General features: G+C 35.7%; 1 long non-coding RNA gene across 1 annotated transcript; it reads left to right on the top strand.

Annotated features, from left to right (window-relative positions):
• The first annotated feature begins 262 nt into the window (after positions 1 to 262).
• Positions 263 to 2,318, top strand: LOC118735452. Its single transcript, XR_004992598.1, has 2 exons — positions 263 to 1,506; positions 1,592 to 2,318. It is a non-coding gene; the product is annotated as an uncharacterized LOC118735452 (long non-coding RNA).
• Positions 2,319 to 4,497: the final 2,179 nt, after the last annotated feature.

Below are 4,497 nucleotides of genomic sequence, written 5' to 3'. Positions count from 1 at the left end.
AATAACTCAATTTATACCCAATTAAATACAACTTTACTCTATATTAAATTAAACATTTTAGTTAGCGATGCATTAATTTATTTTTACGCTTTCTGTCAAAAAATGGCGCGCTAACTAAAATGGTTAAATTAAATAAAATTATAGTTTATAGTTTAAAAAACTAGAACCTCCCTATTAAAATTGCCATTCGTACTGTCATCAGGTATGTAACTTGAGAATAGAAATCGCTGCATCTTTTAGGCGCATCAATATTACATAGTTACATCCCGAGTTAATTAAAGGAAGGTAAAAAAAGAGTAAAGTTGTATTTAATTGAGTATAAATTGAGTTATTTGAACTTGGTAGGCTAATGTGGCATTTGTTGGCACTGGCGTGCTTTGCTGAACTCGGCCAAAATCGCTTAGGCGGTTACAGCGCCAAAAAAGAAGAAGAAAAAGTAATATCCAATGGAATCAAAGCTGACATAGAAGCCAGCACTGATTACATTACGCCTGCTTGGGGTTCCAATAGTAAGGTACCTATTAGGTTCCCGACTAAAGAAGAATGGCATACAGGACTGGCAGTAGCTGAGAAAGGTTTATCCATCTACACTGATGGATCAAAGATGGGACAATAAACCGGAGCCGGTCTTTACTCGAAGGACCTGCAGACCAACCCGTCCTTTCGTCTTCCGAATGACTGCAGTGTCTTCCAGGCAGATATCTATGCTATAGAAAGAAGATAACACCACTATCCTCCACTAGGAACTAAAATTCTGAAATCGGGAAATGGGAATGTCGCACCACTCTGGCGTCACTGAGTCGTATCAACGTACATATTTCTATGCTTAGTCCCCTGACATAGCAATGTTGAACTGAATATGCCTGAGATGCCAATAGAACAAACGGATAGCTCCGTTTAGTGGTCACGTTAGGAAAATTGATGCCTTGTGACTTGTGGAACAAACGGGAAGACTGTGCGAGATTATTATGGCCGCGGCTCAGTAGGAAAAAGACGACGGAAGTAGTAAAACTCAATAGGTTTGCAGTAAGAGACCTTACCGGCGTCATCACAGGACACTGTGCTATATCACCAATACTTCAACGGTGGCTAATACCAACAAGTAATCTATGCAGAAGTTGCTGTGATGAGGATTAGCCGATTGACCACTTTCTGTGTCGACGTGCCTTAAGCACTTGGATCTCCTCAACTTCATTAGGGACAGTAATGTGTTCAGTAGAATAATGGCTTCAATGTACTCTCTCGATTATGGGTACGTGTCTCCTCCTGACATTCGCTTAAAGAGGGCACTGAAAATGGACAAGCACATAAGTCTACCGAGTGAAAGTATGGAGTATTCCACACACGCCTTCCTAACCTAACCATTTCGCCACTGTTAAAAGACTTTATAGGACCTCGTTTATCTGTGAACCAGCATTAACACTGACAATACTGTAAGAGGGACTGCGGGAGTTGAGTATAAACTTAACACTGTCCATCCCGATCATCCACGAGCTGTAAAAAATAGTAAGCATAATTTGCCTTCTTAATAAAGGGAAGAAGAAGGACGCAAGATACTCTTAAAGACCCATCTGTCTCCTATTCCTAATAGAAAACCTATGAAAGCGTTACTTCTCCCCAGCCTGACGAAGCGCCTCAAACTAGCCTAACAGCATCATGGATTTCGGAAAATGCATAACACCACAACAGCATTGAACGCCATCACCATAGAGATAAGCGATAGTCTGAACCAACGTCTACCATCTGGCGGTCCTAGTTTCAGGTATTCGTTGAATCGCGCGACGCTTTGCCAAGGACTCGTCGCTTCCACGCCAATCAGCTGAATCCGTAACGCCAAGTCTAAGCCCCATAGAATTAAATCGTTAAAACTGTTATAATCCGAAAGATGCATTTTTACGTGACGAGGTGCTCGTTCACGACTGTTATGATTCGACCCCAGGGGTTCCTCAAGCGGGCGTACTCTGCCTGACAAAAACTCTCTCTGCCGCTAGCTGGAATTAACTTTGTGAGCTTCGCTTTACCACCTGAACTAAGAAGATCAGGCGCCATGATAACAACGCATCGGTCAACCATCCTAAAATCTGGGAGTATCGTATCAGAGAATCTATCACGAAAACTACCAAAACTTAAGAAAATCAAAGGAAACCTTCTTAACGTTTTCTCTTTTTTCTTTGTTTTTAATGATTAATAATCAAAAACTTACATACAAAAGATATATAGTAAATATTTAAGATCAATAATTATTATTATAATGTGTAAAACTAGAAACTGTAAGCAGACAATTATAATAAAAAAGTTTAGATAATTTATAATTTTAATTTAATAGAGCACTTTTTTATATGCATGTTTGTAAACGGTAACGGTACGGTTTGCGGTAAAAACCGCACACATTTCGTTGATGAAATGTAGGAAGACCCTAACTAGGGTTGCCAACCGTACTATAATATATAGTACTGTATTATTTTTCTGGTCGGCGCACCTATGTTTTATATGTCATTTTATTCATATTCTCTTAATAAATCGATTAATATAAGTGTAATTCATTTTCAATAAGTGCTTTAAAAGTTAGACGAGGAATAAACATGAAATAGAAAACAAAAGAATAAGCTGGGTTCAAATTACGTTGTTCAAGTTGTAAATTTTGAGCCACGATTTTGAAACTTGAACTCGCTTAATTGGGACGTTATAAATTCAATGGCATCCCCCGTTTTACCAGATTGGCTCCGGTCTTCAAGGTATTTGAAAAATTGATTAAATTTTAACTATTTTATAAATAACTCCTTCAGTTTTGAAGTTGTTTTACTAAAATTTTGCACATAACAGTTTTTTAATATTACCTTAATTATTCCTTAAAACTATCGAAACGTATAGCTCCTACAACTCTAACTTCATATCTGAATAATAAATTGTATGCGAGCTATATGTTAAATTTTTACCTGTTTAATTGGAGGAGTTATAACGCAAAACAACGTCTCTGGAAAATCAGTTGTATGGGAGCTAGATTTTAGAGTGAACCAATTTCGATGATTTTATGAGATAGTGAAGAAAATATTAAAATTCAAGCGTGTGCAAAATTTTAGTAAAATATCTTCAAAACTGAGGGAGTTTTTTTTATAAAATAGTTCAAATTTAAGCAAAGTTTCAAGTTCCGCTATCTTCAAAAGTGGCGGCAATGGGGCAAAACTGGGAACCCCATTGAATTTAGAAGGCTCCAATTAAGTAAGAGCAACTATCAGAACCTTTGTCAAAAAAAAAAATTGATTTGATACCACGCTCGAAATATTCTGACTACAAGAAATCGGAGTTTTTACACACTTCTAGAGAACATTTTTTGAAGCATTTTACAGGTATATGCAACATTATAAGGACTAGTAGTTATAAAGATATTTAGATCGTTTCGATGTATTTTCCAAATGTGCCTTTTGGAATAAAAATCACGCTCAAGATCTCAGACCTCTTGCTAAGGTATCAAATTATTCGTAATTGTTTGTAGAATACAATACATACTTAAAAAGTTCTTAAAATTAAATGCTCCAGAAACTAACGTGATAAACAGGTGTTTCAAAATTTATGCAGCAAATTGATCCAATTTTTTTTTTTTGAGGCTTCAAGTATACGCCAATGAATTATATCCAAAAGCAACCAGCTTGATATAGTTCCAACACCAAGGTTCCTGTTTTTTAGATTTGCCCAAATACATTCGAAGTGTACTATATTTTTTAAATTTCTTTGAAAAAGTACTATATCTTAGAAAATGTTGGCAATCCTAGCCCCAACTGACACTTTTTTCGAAATTAGGTTTTTTCCATCCCCAAAAAAAATAGAACCGTAACTAGAAAATTAGCGAACTTATGCCGCTTTTTAAAAAGCCCTAATTGAACAAATGAAAAGTATAGGAGGATTTGCATTTCGTCGTCTGGGTAAAAGATTGTCGTAAACGCAATTTTGACGATTTTTAGTTATAGATGCAGTTATATATTTTGAAATAAGGTCTTTCGATTGGTGTTATCTGTTTTTAGATATCTAATTTAGTTTCCGAGATATTGACAAAAAAAATTTCGATAAATTAGTAAAAATGCAGGCATATTAAACTAATCAATATCTTAAAAATGGCGTTCTCCATTTTTGGATATCTCCTTTAGTTTTCGAGATATTGAGTATAAAGTGTCGTTACTTTAGTAAACATTTTGATCGCATTTTGTCGTATTTTATACAATGTGGCTGCCAAATTGTGGACAAATGCCGCTTACGACAAAATTTTACTAAATAAAATCCTTGATAAACTCAAAACTAATTACCAATAAACATCAAAAATTAAATAGTTTAAGAATTTAGCGAACTAGTAACATTTTCAGAGACTTTGGAGAAATTCTATACTCGTGTTTTTGAGAAATTGCATTCCAAACTTCAATCGATTTCCCACAACCTGGCGAAATTAACATACGACAATCTTTTACCCAGGCGACGATTTGTAAATAATTCCGAGACCAGCAGCCG

Source organism: Rhagoletis pomonella, unplaced genomic scaffold (genome assembly GCF_013731165.1).
Source record: "Rhagoletis pomonella isolate Grant_MI unplaced genomic scaffold, Rhpom_1.0 Rhpom_scaffold_00003, whole genome shotgun sequence".
NCBI classification, from domain to species: Eukaryota; Metazoa; Arthropoda; class Insecta; order Diptera; family Tephritidae; genus Rhagoletis; species Rhagoletis pomonella.
This window is presented reverse-complemented; position numbering and strand designations above follow the sequence as displayed.